Raw genomic sequence first — 16406 nt, 5'->3', positions numbered from 1 at the left:
TATGAGTTTAATGAGTTTATAAAGAAAAGACTTTTCATTTTCCATAACTTGAGGATAAGTTATGGAGTCCATTAAAAGCATTAAGATCAATATCTTAATTAACACAATAATCAAATAAGTTATACATGATCTAGTTAAACTCATAAGAACAAGATAATTCATATCAACAATCTTCAAGAAATTAGCCAAATCATATAAACTAATACAAATCTTGAAATTATGACAATTATATTTTAATTCAATAAGCATGATCACTACCATATCAGAAAACAGATTTCAAGTTTCAAAAAACAGTTTGGGGTAATGATCCTAATCCAAATCTGGCCAAAAACTCGAAATTCTGCACACAGGAGCACCAACTCGGCGAGTACATGAACTGGACTTGTTGAGTTGGTCTGTTTCTTAGTGGACTCGTCGAGTTAGCCAGTGGACTCGGCGAGTTCACCAGTCAGAAGCCATAAATCTGATTTTTTCAACTTTGAAAACAATTAAACATCAAGTATAACAGAGAACAAACCTAGGCTTTGATACTACTGATGGGTTATGAGCACTCTAACAACCTTATGGTGCACATACAACCCTAAATGCTTTGGATCTTTCTTTTCTCTAATTATAAATGCAATTTGATTTTCCAAAGCATTGTCCTAACTAGCATACAAAGCATGGGTACTTGAACAACAAAAACTAGTTAGATGACTTACCTCTTGTTGTAGCTTGTTAACTTGGACCTTTAAGAGCCTAACACCCCAAATGTGATGCCTCAAATGCTTCACAAAACACCACCAACAATGGAGGACTTGAGAGAGAGTGACTTGCACCAAAATCGGCTCTTATGATCTCTTAGAACAACTAGTGTCTTATACATATATATAATTATTAAACTTTTAATATTATAATAGTATAAGGGTGGAATTTTAAACTTTTAAAATTCTAGGGTTTTGAATTAAAGTATTCATAAGTGTGCCTTTTCAAATTCCAAAACTTGACGGCAAGTTTTGAAACTCTTCAAAACTTTTCATTTCCATAACTTATGAGTTTAATGAGTTTATAAAGAAAAGACTTTTCATTTTCCATAACTTGAGGATAAGTTATGGAGTCCATTAAAAGCATTAAGATCAATATCTTAATTAACACAATAATCAAATAAGTTATACATGATCTAGTTAAACTCATAAGAACAAGATAATTCATATCAACAATCTTCAAGAAATTAGCCAAATCATATAAACTAATACAAATCTTGAAATTATGACAATTATATTTTAATTCAATAAGCATGATCACTACCATATCAGAAAACAGATTTCATGTTTCAAAAAACAGTTTGGGGTAATGATCCTAATCCAATTCTGGCCAAAAACTCGAAATTCTGCACACAGGAGCACCAACTCGGCGAGTACATGAACTGGACTTGTTGAGTTGGTCTGTTTCTTAGTGGACTCGTCGAGTTAGCCAGTGGACTCGGCGAGTTCACCAGTCAGAAGCCATAAATCTGATTTTTTCAACTTTGAAAACAATTAAACATCAAGTATAACAGAGAACAAACCTAGGCTTTGATACTACTGATGGGTTATGAGCACTCTAACAACCTTATGGTGCACATACAACCCTAAATGCTTTGGATCTTTCTTTTCTCTAATTATAAATGCAATTTGATTTTCCAAAGCATTTTCCTAACTAGCATACAAAGCATGGGTACTTGAACAACAAAAACTAGTTAGATGACTTACCTCTTGTTGTAGCTTGTTAACTTGGACCTTTAAGAGCCTAACACCCCAAATGTGATGCCTCAAATGCTTCACAAAACACCACCAACAATGGAGGACTTGAGAGAGAGTGACTTGCACCAAAATCGGCTCTTATGATCTCTTAGAACAACTAGTGTCTTATACATATATATAATTATTAAACTTTTAATATTATAATAGTATAAGGGTGGAATTTTAAACTTTTAAAATTCTAGGGTTTTGAATTAAAGTATTCATAAGTGTGCCTTTTCAAATTCCAAAACTTGACGGCAAGTTTTGAAACTCTTCAAAACTTTTCATTTCCATAACTTATGAGTTTAATGAGTTTATAAAGAAAAGACTTTTCATTTTCCATAACTTGAGGATAAGTTATGGAGTCCATTAAAAGCATTAAGATCAATATCTTAATTAACACAATAATCAAATAAGTTATACATGATCTAGTTAAACTCATAAGAACAAGATAATTCATATCAACAATCTTCAAGAAATTAGCCAAATCATATAAACTAATACAAATCTTGAAATTATGACAATTATATTTTAATTCAATAAGCATGATCACTACCATATCAGAAAACAGATTTCATGTTTCAAAAAACAGTTTGGGGTAATGATCCTAATCCAATTCTGGCCAAAAACTCGAAATTCTGCACACAGGAGCACCAACTCGGCGAGTACATGAAATGGACTTGTTGAGTTGGTCTGTTTCTTAGTGGACTCGTCGAGTTAGCCAGTGGACTCGGCGAGTTCACCAGTCAGAAGCCATAAATCTGATTTTTTCAACTTTGAAAACAATTAAACATCAAGTATAACAGAGAACAAACCTAGGCTTTGATACTACTAATGGGTTATGAGCACTCTAACAACCTTATGGTGCACATACAACCCTAAATGCTTTGGATCTTTCTTTTCTCTAATTATAAATGCAATTTGATTTTCCAAAGCATTGTCCTAACTAGCATACAAAGCATGGGTACTTGAACAACAAAAACTAGTTAGATGACTTACCTCTTGTTGTAGCTTGTTAACTTGGACCTTTAAGAGCCTAACACCCCAAATGTGATGCCTCAAATGCTTCACAAAACACCACCAACAATGGAGGACTTGAGAGAGAGTGACTTGCACCAAAATCGGCTCTTATGATCTCTTAGAACAACTAGTGTCTTATACATATATATAATTATTAAACTTTTAATATTATAATAGTATAAGGGTGGAATTTTAAACTTTTAAAATTCTAGGGTTTTGAATTAAAGTATTCATAAGTGTGCCTTTTCAAATTCCAAAACTTGACGGCAAGTTTTGAAACTCTTCAAAACTTTTCATTTCCATAACTTATGAGTTTAATGAGTTTATAAAGAAAAGACTTTTCATTTTCCATAACTTGAGGATAACTTATGGAGTCCATTAAAAGCATTAAGATCAATATCTTAATTAACACAATAATCAAATAAGTTATACATGATCTAGTTAAACTCATAAGAACAAGATAATTCATATCAACAATCTTCAAGAAATTAGCCTAATCATATAAACTAATACAAATCTTGAAATTATGACAATTATATTTTAATTCAATAAGCATGATCACTACCATATCAAAAACAGATTTCCTGTTTCAAAAAACAGTTTGGGGTAATGATCCTAATCCAATTCTGGCCAAAAACTCGAAATTCTGCACACAGGAGCACCAACTCGGCGACTACATGAACTGGACTGTTGAGTTGGTCTGTTTCTTAGTGGACTCGGCGAGTTCACCAGTCAGAAGCCATAAATCTGATTTTTTCAACTTTGAAAACAATTAAACATCAAGTATAACAGAGAACAAACCTAGGCTTTGATACCACTGATGGGTTATGAGCACTCTAACAACCTTATGGTGCACATACAACCCTAAATGCTTTGGATCTTTCTTTTCTCTAATTATAAATGCAATTTGATTTTCCAAAGCATTGTCCTAACTAGCATACAAAGCATGGGTACTTGAACAACAAAAACTAGTTAGATGACTTACCTCTTGTTGTAGCTTGTTAACTTGGACCTTTAAGAGCCTAACACCCCAAATGTGATGCCTCAAATGCTTCACAAAACACCACCAACAATGGAGGACTTGAGAGAGAGTGACTTGCACCAAAATCGGCTCTTATGATCTCTTAGAACAACTAGTGTCTTATACATATATATAATTATTAAACTTTTAATATTATAATAGTATAAGGGTGGAATTTTAAACTTTTAAAATTCTAGGGTTTTGAATTAAAGTATTCATAAGTGTGCCTTTTCAAATTCCAAAACTTGACGGCAAGTTTTGAAACTCTTCAAAACTTTTCATTTCCATAACTTATGAGTTTAATGAGTTTATAAAGAAAAGACTTTTCATTTTCCATAACTTGAGGATAAGTTATGGAGTCCATTAAAAGCATTAAGATCAATATCTTAATTAACACAATAATCAAATAAGTTATACATGATCTAGTTAAACTCATAACAACAAGATAATTCATATCAACAATCTTCAAGAAATTAGCATAATCATATAAACTAATACAAATCTTGAAATTATGACAATTATATTTTAATTCAATAAGCATGATCACTACCATATCAAAAAACAGATTTCGTGTTTCAAAAAACAGTTTGGGGTAATGATCCTAATCCAATTCTGGCCAAAAACTCGAAATTCTACACACAGGAGCACCAACTCGGCGAGTACATGAACTGGACTTGTTGAGTTGGTCTGTTTCTTAGTGGACTCGTCGAGTTAGCCAGTGGACTCGGCGAGTTCACCAGTCAGAAGCCATAAATCCGATTTTTTCAACTTTGAAAACAATTAAACATCAAGTATAACAGAGAACAAACCTAGGCTTTGATACCACTGATGGGTTATGAGCACTCTAACAACCTTATGGTGCACACACAACCCTAAATGCTTTGGATCTTTCTTTTCTCTAATTATACATGCAATTTGATTTTCCAAAGCATTGTCCTAACTTGCATACAAAGCATGGGTACTTGAACAACAAAAACTAGTTAGATGACTTACCTCTTGTTGTAGCTTGTTAACTTCGACCTTTAAGAGCCTAACACCCCAAATGTGCTGCCTCAAATGCTTCACAAAAGACCACCAACAATGGAGGACTTGAGAGAGAGTGACTTGCACCAAAATCGGCTCTTATGATCTCTTAGAACAACTAGTGTCTTATACATATATATAATTATTAAACTTTTAATATTATAATAGTATAAGGGTGGAATTTTAAACTTTTAAAATTCTAGGGTTTTGAATTAAAGTATTCATAAGTGTGCCTTTTCAAATTCCAAAACTTGACGGCAAGTTTTGAAACTCTTCAAAACTTTTCATTTCCATAACTTATGAGTTTAATGAGTTTATAAAGAAAAGACTTTTCATTTTCCATAACTTGAGGATAAGTTATGGAGTCCATTAAAAGCATTAAGATCAATATCTTAATTAACACAATAATCAAATAAGTTATACATGATCTAGTTAAACTCATAAGAACAAGATAATTCATATCAACAATCTTCAAGAAATTAGCCTAATCATATAAACTAATACAAATCTTGAAATTATGACAATTATATTTTAATTCAATAAGCATGATCACTACCATATCAAAAACAGATTTCCTGTTTCAAAAAACAGTTTGGGGTAATGATCCTAATCCAATTCTGGCCAAAAACTCGAAATTCTGCACACAGGAGCACCAACTCGGCGACTACATGAACTGGACTGTTGAGTTGGTCTGTTTCTTAGTGGACTCGGCGAGTTCACCAGTCAGAAGCCATAAATCCGATTTTTTCAACTTTGAAAACAATTAAACATCAAGTATAACAGAGAACAAACCTAGGCTTTGATACCACTGATGGGTTATGAGCACTCTAACAACCTTATGGTGCACATACAACCCTAAATGCTTTGGATCTTTCTTTTCTCTAATTATAAATGCAATTTGATTTTCCAAAGCATTGTCCTAACTAGCATACAAAGCATGGGTACTTGAACAACAAAAACTAGTTAGATGACTTACCTCTTGTTGTAGCTTGTTAACTTGGACCTTTAAGAGCCTAACACCCCAAATGTGATGCCTCAAATGCTTCACAAAACACCACCAACAATGGAGGACTTGAGAGAGAGTGACTTGCACCAAAATCGGCTCTTATGATCTCTTAGAACAACTAGTGTCTTATACATATATATAATTATTAAACTTTTAATATTATAATAGTATAAGGGTGGAATTTTAAACTTTTAAAATTCTAGGGTTTTGAATTAAAGTATTCATAAGTGTGCCTTTTCAAATTCCAAAACTTGACGGCAAGTTTTGAAACTCTTCAAAACTTTTCATTTCCATAACTTATGAGTTTAATGAGTTTATAAAGAAAAGACTTTTCATTTTCCATAACTTGAGGATAAGTTATGGAGTCCATTAAAAGCATTAAGATCAATATCTTAATTAACACAATAATCAAATAAGTTATACATGATCTAGTTAAACTCATAAGAACAAGATAATTCATATCAACAATCTTCAAGAAATTAGCATAATCATATAAACTAATACAAATCTTGAAATTATGACAATTATATTTTAATTCAATAAGCATGATCACTACCATATCAAAAAACAGATTTCGTGTTTCAAAAAACAGTTTGGGGTAATGATCCTAATCCAATTCTGGCCAAAAACTCGAAATTCTGCACACAGGAGCACCAACTCGGCGAGTACATGAACTGGACTTGTTGAGTTGGTCTGTTTCTTAGTGGACTCGTCGAGTTAGCCAGTGGACTCGGCGAGTTCACCAGTCAGAAGCCATAAATCCGATTTTTTCAACTTTGAAAACAATTAAACATCAAGTATAATAGAGAACAAACCTAGGCTTTGATACCACTGATGGGTTATGAGCACTCTAACAACCTTATGGTGCACACACAACCCTAAATGCTTTGGATCTTTCTTTTCTCTAATTATACATGCAATTTGATTTTCCAAAGCATTGTCCTAACTAGCATACAAAGCATGGGTACTTGAACAACAAAAACTAGTTAGATGACTTACCTCTTGTTGTAGCTTGTTAACTTGGACCTTTAAGAGCCTAACACCCCAAATGTGCTGCCTCAAATGCTTCACAAAACACCACCAACAATGGAGGACTTGAGAGAGAGTGACTTGCACCAAAATCGGCTCTTATGATCTCTTAGAACAACTAGTGTCTTATACATATATATAATTATTAAACTTTTAATATTATAATAGTATAAGGGTGGAATTTTAAACTTTTAAAATTCTAGGGTTTTGAATTAAAGTATTCATAAGTGTGCCTTTTCAAATTCCAAAACTTGACGGCAAGTTTTGAAACTCTTCAAAACTTTTCATTTCCATAACTTATGAGGTTAATGAGTTTATAAAGAAAAGACTTTTCATTTTCCATAACTTGAGGATAAGTTATGGAGTCCATTAAAAGCATTAAGATCAATATCTTAATTAACACAATAATCAAATAAGTTATACATGATCTAGTTAAACTCCTAAGAACAAGATAATTCATATCAACAATCTTCAAGAAATTAGCCTAATCATATAAACTAATACAAATCTTGAAATTATGACAATTATATTTTAATTCAATAAGCATGATCACTACCATATCAAAAACAGATTTCCTGTTTCAAAAAACAGTTTGGGGTAATGATCCTAATCCAATTCTGGCCAAAAACTCGAAATTCTGCACACAGGAGCACCAACTCGGCGACTACATGAACTGGACTGTTGAGTTGGTCTGTTTCTTAGTGGACTCGGCGAGTTCACCAGTCAGAAGCCATAAATCCGATTTTTTCAACTTCGAAAACCATTAAACATCAAGTATAACAGAGAACAAACCTAGGCTTTGATACCACCGATGGGTTATGAGAACTCTAACAACCTTATGATGCACATACAACCCTAAATGCTTTGGATCTTTCTTTTCTCTAATTATACATGCAATTTGATTTTCCAAAGCATTGTCCTAACTAGCATACAAAGCATGGGTACTTGAACAACAAAAACTAGTTAGATGACTTACCTCTTGTTGTAGCTTGTTAACTTGGACCTTTAAGAGCCTAACACCCCAAATGTGATGCCTCAAATGCTTCACAAAACACCACCAACAATGGAGGACTTGAGAGAGAGTGACTTGCACCAAAATCGGCTCTTATGATCTCTTAGAACAACTAGTGTCTTATACATATATATAATTATTAAACTTTTAATATTATAATTGTATAAGGGTGGAATTTTAAACTTTTAAAATTCTAGGGTTTTGAATTAAAGTATTCATAAGTGTGCCTTTTCAAATTCCAAAATTTGACGGCAAGGTTTGAAACTCTTCAAAACTTTTCATTTCCATAACTTATAAGTTTAATGAGTTTATAAACAAAAGACTTTTCATTTTCCATAACTTGAGGATAAGTTATGGAGTCCATTAAAAGCATTAAGATCAATATCTTAATTAACACAATAATCAAATAAGTTATACATGATCTAGTTAAACTCATAAGAACAAGATAATTCATATCAACAATCTTCAAGAAATTAGCCTAATCATATAAACTAATACAAATCTTGAAATTATGACAATTATATTTTAATTCAATAAGCATGATCACTACCATATCAAAAAACAGATTTCGTGTTTCAAAAAACAGTTTGGGGTAATGATCCTAATCCAATTCTGGCCAAAAACTCGAAATTCTGCACACAGGAGCACCAACTCGGCGAGTACATGAACTGGACTTGTTGAGTTGGTCTGTTTCTTAGTGGACTCGTCGAGTTAGCCAGTGGACTCGGCGTGTTCACCAGTCAGGAGCCATAAATCCGATTTTTTCAACTTTGAAAACAATTAAACATCAAGTATAACAGAGAACAAACCTAGGCTTTGATACCACTGATGGGTTATGAGCACTCTAACAACCTTATGGTGCACACACAACCCTAAATGCTTTGGATCTTTCTTTTCTCTAATTATACATGCAATTTGATTTTCCAAAGCATTGTCCTAACTAGCATACAAAGCATGGGTACTTGAACAACAAAAACTAGTTAGATGACTTACCTCTTGTTGTAGCTTGTTAACTTGGACCTTTAAGAGCCTAACACCCCAAATGTGCTGCCTCAAATGCTTCACAAAACACCACCAACAATGGAGGACTTGAGAGAGAGTGACTTGCACCAAAATCGGCTCTTATGATCTCTTAGAACAACTAGTGTCTTATACATATATATAATTATTAAACTTTTAATATTATAATAGTATAAGGTTGGAATTTTAAACTTTTAAAATTCTAGGGTTTTGAATTAAAGTATTCATAAGTGTGCCTTTTCAAATTCCAAAACTTGACGGCAAGTTTTGAAACTCTTCAAAACTTTTCATTTCCATAACTTATGAGTTTAATGAGTTTATAAAGAAAAGACTTTTCATTTTCCATAACTTGAGGATAAGTTATGGAGTCCATTAAAAGCATTAAGATCAATATCTTAATTAACATAATAATCAAATAAGTTATACATGATCTAGTTAAACTCATAAGAACAAGATAATTCATATCAACAATCTTCAAGAAATTAGCCTAATCATATAAACTAATACAAATCTTGAAATTATGACAATTATATTTTAATTTAATAAGCATGATCACTACCATATCAAAAAACAGATTTCCTGTTTTAAAAAACAGTTTGGGGTAATGATCCTAATCCAATTCTGGCCAAAAACTCGAAATTCTGCACACAGGAGTACCAACTCGGCGAGTACATGAACTGGACTTGTTGAGTTGGTCTGTTTCTTAGTGGACTCATCGAGTTAGCCAGTGGACTCGGCGAGTTCACCAGTCAGAAGCCATAAATCCGATTTTTTCAACTTTGAAAACAATTAAACATCAAGTATAACAGAGAACAAACCTAGGCTTTGATACCACTGATGGGTTATGAGCACTCTAACAACCTTATGGTGCACACACAACCCTAAATGCTTTGGATCTTTCTTTTCTCTAATTATACATGCAATTTGATTTTCCAAAGCATTGTCCTAACTAGCATACAAAGCATGGGTACTTGAACAACAAAAACTAGTTAGATGACTTACCTCTTGTTGTAGCTTGTTAACTTGGACCTTTAAGAGCCTAACACCCCAAATGTGCTGCCTCAAATGCTTCACAAAACACCACCAACAATGGAGGACTTGAGAGAGAGTGACTTGCACCAAAATCGGCTCTTATGATCTCTTAGAACAACTAGTGTCTTATACATATATATAATTATTAAACTTTTAATATTATAATAGTATAAGGGTGGAATTTTAAACTTTTAAAATTCTAGGGTTTTGAATTAAAGTATTCATAAGTGTGCCTTTTCAAATTCCAAAACTTGACGGCAAGTTTTGAAACTCTTCAAAACTTTTCATTTCCATAACTTATGAGTTTAATGAGTTTATAAAGAAAAGACTTTTCATTTTCCATAACTTGAGGATAAGTTATGGAGTCCATTAAAAGCATTAAGATCAATATCTTAATTAACACAATAATCAAATAAGTTATACATGATCTAGTTAAACTCATAAGAACAAGATAATTCATATCAACAATCTTCAAGAAATTAGCCTAATCATATAAACTAATACAAATCTTGAAATTATGACAATTATATTTTAATTCAATAAGCATGATCACTACCATATCAGAAAACAGATTTCATGTTTCAAAAAACAGGTTGGGGTAATGATCCTAATCCAATTCTTGCCAAAAACTCGAAATTCTGCACACAGGAGCACCAACTCGGCGAGTACATGAACTGGACTTGTTGAGTTTGTCTGTTTCTTAGTGGACTCGTCGAGTTAGCCAGTGGACTCGGCGAGTTCACCAGTCAGAAGCCATAAATCCGATTTTTTCAACTTTGAAAACAATTAAACATCAAGTATAACAGAGAACAAACCTAGGCTTTGATACCACTGATGGGTTATGAACACTCTAACAACCTTATGGTGCACACACAACCCTAAATGCTTTGGATCTTTCTTTTCTCTAATTATACATGCAATTTGATTTTCCAAAGCATTGTCCTAACTAGCATACATAGCATGGGTACTTGAACAACAAAAACTAGTTAGATGACTTACCTCTTGTTGTAGCTTGTTAACTTGGACCTTTAAGAGCCTAACACCCCAAATGTGCTGCCTCAAATGCTTCACAAAACACCACCAACAATGGAGGACTTGAGAGAGAGTGACTTGCACCAAAATCGGCTCTTATGATCTCTTAGAACAACTAGTGTCTTATACATATATATAATTATTAAACTTTTAATATTATAATAGTATAAGGGTGGAAATTTAAACTTTTAAAATTCTAGGGTTTTGAATTAAAGTATTCATAAGTGTGCCTTTTCAAATTCCAAAACTTGACGGCAAGTTTTGAAACTCTTCAAAACTTTTCATTTCCATAACTTATGAGTTTGAAGAGTTTATAAAGAAAAGACTTTTCATTTTCCATAACTTGAGGATAAGTTATGGAGTCCATTAAAAGCATTAAGATCAATATCTTAATTAACACAATAATCAAATAAGTTATACATGATCTAGTTAAACTCATAAGAACAAGATAATTCATATCAATAATCTTCAAGAAATTAGCCTAATCATATAAACTAATACAAATCTTGAAATTATGACAATTATATTTTAATTTAATAAGCATGATCACTACCATATCAAAAAACAGATTTCCTGTTTTAAAAAACAGTTTGGGGTAATGATCTTAATCCAATTCTGGCCAAAAACGCGAAATTCTGCACACAGGATTACCAACTCGGCGAGTACATGAACTGGACTTGTTGAGTTGGTCTGTTTCTTAGTGGACTCATCGAGTTAGCCAGTGGACTCGGCGAGTTCACCGGTCAGAAGCCATAAATCCGATTTTTTCAACTTTGAAAACAATTAAACATCAAGTATAACAGAGAACAAACCTAGGCATTGATACCACTGATGGGTTATGAGCACTCTAACAACCTTATGGTGCACACACAACCCTAAATGCTTTGGATCTTTCTTTTCTCTAATTATACATGCAATTTGATTTTCCAAAGCATTGTCCTAACTAGCATACAAAGCATGGGTACTTGAACAACAAAAACTAGTTAGATGACTTACCTCTTGTTGTAGCTTGTTAACTTGGACCTTTAAGAGCCTAACACCCCAAATGTGCTGCCTCAAATGCTTCACAAAACACCACCAACAATGGAGGACTTGAGAGAGAGTGACTTGCACCAAAATCGGCTCTTATGATCTCTTAGAACAACTAGTGTCTTATACATATATATAATTATTAAACTTTTAATATTATAATAGTATAAGGGTGGAATTTTAAACTTTTAAAATTCTAGGGTTTTGAATTAAAGTATTCATAAGTGTGCCTTTTCAAATTCCAAAACTTGACGGCAAGTTTTGAAACTCTTCAAAACTTTTCATTTCTATAACTTATGAGTTTAATGAGTTTATAAAGAAAAGACTTTTCATTTTCCATAACTTGAGGATAAGTTATGGAGTCCATTAAAAGCATTAAGATCAATATCTTAATTAACACAATAATCAAATAAGTTATACATGATCTAGTTAAACTCATAAGAACAAGATAATTCATATCAACAATCTTCAAGAAATTAGCCTAATCATATAAACTAATACAAATCTTGAAATTATGACAATTATATTTTAATTCAATAAGCATGATCACTACCATATCAGAAAACAGATTTCATGTTTCAAAAAACAGGTTGGGGTAATGATCCTAATCCAATTCTTGCCAAAAACTCGAAATTCTGCACACAGGAGCACCAACTCGGCGAGTACATGAACTGGACTTGTTGAGTTTGTCTGTTTCTTAGTGGACTCGTCGAGTTAGCCAGTGGACTCGGCGAGTTCACCAGTCAGAAGCCATAAATCCGATTTTTTCAACTTTGAAAACAATTAAACATCAAGTATGACAGAGAACAAACCTAGGCTTTGATACCACTGATGGGTTATGAGCACTCTAACAACCTTATGGTGCACACACAACCCTAAATGCTTTGGATCTTTCTTTTCTCTAATTATACATGCAATTTGATTTTCCAAAGCATTGTCCTAACTAGCATACATAGCATGGGTACTTGAACAACAAAAACTAGTTAGATGACTTACCTCTTGTTGTAGCTTGTTAACTTGGACCTTTAAGAGCCTAACACCCCAAATGTGCTGCCTCAAATGCTTCACAAAACACCACCAACAATGGAGGACTTGAGAGAGAGTGACTTGCACCAAAATCGGCTCTTATGATCTCTTAGAACAACTAGTGTCTTATACATATATATAATTATTAAACTTTTAATATTATAATAGTATAAGGGTGGAAATTTAAACTTTTAAAATTCTAGGGTTTTGAATTAAAGTATTCATAAGTGTGCCTTTTCAAATTCCAAAACTTGACGGCAAGTTTTGAAACTCTTCAAAACTTTTCATTTCCATAACTTATGAGTTTAATGAGTTTATAAAGAAAAGACTTTTCATTTTCCATAACTTGAGGATAAGTTATGGAGTCCATTAAAAGCATTAAGATCAATATCTTAATTAACACAATAATCAAATAAGTTATACATGATCTAGTTAAACTCATAAGAACAAGATAATTCATATCAACAATCTTCAAGAAATTAGCCTAATCATATAAACTAATACAAATCTTGAAATTATGACAATTATATTTTAATTTAATAAGCATGATCACTACCATATCAAAAAACAGATTTCCTGTTTTAAAAAACAGTTTGGGGTAATGATCTTAATCCAATTCTGGCCAAAAACGCGAAATTCTGCACACAGGAGTACCAACTCGGCGAGTACATGAACTGGACTTGTTGAGTTGGTCTGTTTCTTAGTGGACTCATCGAGTTAGCCAGTGGACTCGGCGAGTTCACCAGTCAGAAGCCATAAATCCGATTTTTTCAACTTTGAAAACAATTAAACATCAAGTATAACAGAGAACAAACCTAGGCTTTGATACCACTGATGGGTTATGAGCACTCTAACAACCTTATGGTGCACACACAACCCTAAATGCTTTGGATCTTTCTTTTCTCTAATTATACATGCAATTTGATTTTCCAAAGCATTATCCTAACTAGCATACATAGCATGGGTACTTGAACAACGAAAACTAGTTAGATGACTTACCTCTTGTTGTAGCTTGTTAACTTGGACCTTTAAGAGCCTAACACCCCAAATGTGCTGCCTCAAATGCTTCACAAAACACCACCAACAATGGAGGACTTGAGAGAGAGTGACTTGCACCAAAATCGGCTCTTATGATCTCTTAGAACAACTAGTGTCTTATACATATATATAATTATTAAACTTTTAATATTATAATAGTATAAGGGTGGAATTTTAAACTTTTAAAATTCTAGGGTTTTGAATTAAAGTATTCATAAGTGTGCCTTTTCAAATTCCAAAACTTGACGGCAAGTTTTGAAACTCTTCAAAACTTTTCATTTCTATAACTTATGAGTTTAATGAGTTTATAAAGAAAAGACTTTTCATTTTCCATAACTTGAGGATAAGTTATGGAGTCCATTAAAAGCATTAAGATCAATATCTTAATTAACACAATAATCAAATAAGTTATACATGATCTAGTTAAACTCATAAGAACAAGATAATTCATATCAACAATCTTCAAGAAATTAGCCTAATCATATAAACTAATACAAATCTTGAAATTATGACAATTATATTTTAATTCAATAAGCATGATCACTACCATATCAGAAAACAGATTTCATGTTTCAAAAAACAGGTTGGGGTAATGATCCTAATCCAATTCTTGCCAAAAACTCGAAATTCTGCACACAGGAGCACCAACTCGGCGAGTACATGAACTGGACTTGTTGAGTTTGTCTGTTTCTTAGTGGACTCGTCGAGTTAGCCAGTGGACTCGGCGAGTTCACCAGTCAGAAGCCATAAATCCGATTTTTTCAACTTTGAAAACAATTAAACATCAAGTATAACAGAGAACAAACCTAGGCTTTGATACCACTGATGGGTTATGAGCACTCTAACAACCTTATGGTGCACACACAACCCTAAATGCTTTGGATCTTTCTTTTCTCTAATTATACATGCAATTTGATTTTCCAAAGCATTGTCCTAACTAGCATACATAGCATGGGTACTTGAACAACAAAAACTAGTTAGATGACTTACCTCTTGCTGTAGCTTGTTAACTTGGACCTTTAAAAGCCTAACACCCCAAATGTGCTGCCTCAAATGCTTCACAAAACACCACCAACAATGGAGGACTTGAGAGAGAGTGACTTGCACCAAAATCGGCTCTTATGATCTCTTAGAACAACTAGTGTCTTATACATATATATAATTATTAAACTTTTAATATTATAATAGTATAAGGGTGGAAATTTAAACTTTTAAAATTCTAGGGTTTTGAATTAAAGTATTCATAAGTGTGCCTTTTCAAATTCCAAAACTTGACGGCAAGTTTTGAAACTCTTCAAAACTTTTCATTTCCATAACTTATGAGTTTAATGAGTTTATAAAGAAAAGACTTTTCATTTTCCATAACTTGAGGATAAGTTATGGAGTCCATTAAAAGCATTAAGATCAATATCTTAATTAACACAATAATCAAATAAGTTATACATGATCTAGTTAAACTCATAAGAACAAGATAATTCATATCAACAATCTTCAAGAAATTAGCCTAATCATATAAACTAATACAAATCTTGAAATTATGACAATTATATTTTAATTTAATAAGCATGATCACTACCATATCAAAAAACAGATTTCCTGTTTTAAAAAACAGTTTGGGGTAATGATCTTAATCCAATTCTGGCCAAAAACGCGAAATTCTGCACACAGGAGTACCAACTCGGCGAGTACATGAACTGGACTTGTTGAGTTGGTCTGTTTCTTAGTGGACTCATCGAGTTAGCCAGTGGACTCGGCGAGTTCACCAGTCAGAAGCCATAAATCCGATTTTTTCAACTTTGAAAACAATTAAACATCAAGTATAACAGAGAACAAACTTAGGCTTTGATACCCCTGATGGGTTATGAGCACTCTAACAACCTTATGGTGCACACACAACCCTAAATGCTTTGGATCTTTCTTTTCTCTAATTATACATGCAATTTGATTTTCCAAAGCATTGTCCTAACTAGCATACAAAGCATGGGTACTTGAACAACAAAAACTAGTTAGATGACTTACCTCTTGTTGTAGCTTGTTAACTTGGACCTTTAAGAGCCTAACACCCCAAATGTGCTGCCTCAAATGCTTCACAAAACACCACCAACAATGGAGGACTTGAGAGAGAGTGACTTGCACCAAAATCGGCTCTTATGATCTCTTAGAACAACTAGTGTCTTATACATATATATAATTATTAAACTTTTAATATTATAATAGTATAAGGGTGGAATTTTAAACTTTTAAAATTCTAGGGTTTTGAATTAAAGTATTCATAAGTGTGCCTTTTCAAATTCCAAAACTTGACGGCATGTTTTGAAACTCTTCAAAACTTTTCATTTCTATAACTTATGAGTTTAA

Source organism: Lactuca virosa, chromosome 3 (assembly GCF_052849685.1).
Source record: "Lactuca virosa cultivar CGN04683 chromosome 3, Lactuca_virosa_CGN04683_v6, whole genome shotgun sequence".
In the NCBI taxonomy this organism is placed as follows: Eukaryota; Viridiplantae; Streptophyta; class Magnoliopsida; order Asterales; family Asteraceae; genus Lactuca; species Lactuca virosa.
This window is presented reverse-complemented; position numbering follows the sequence as displayed.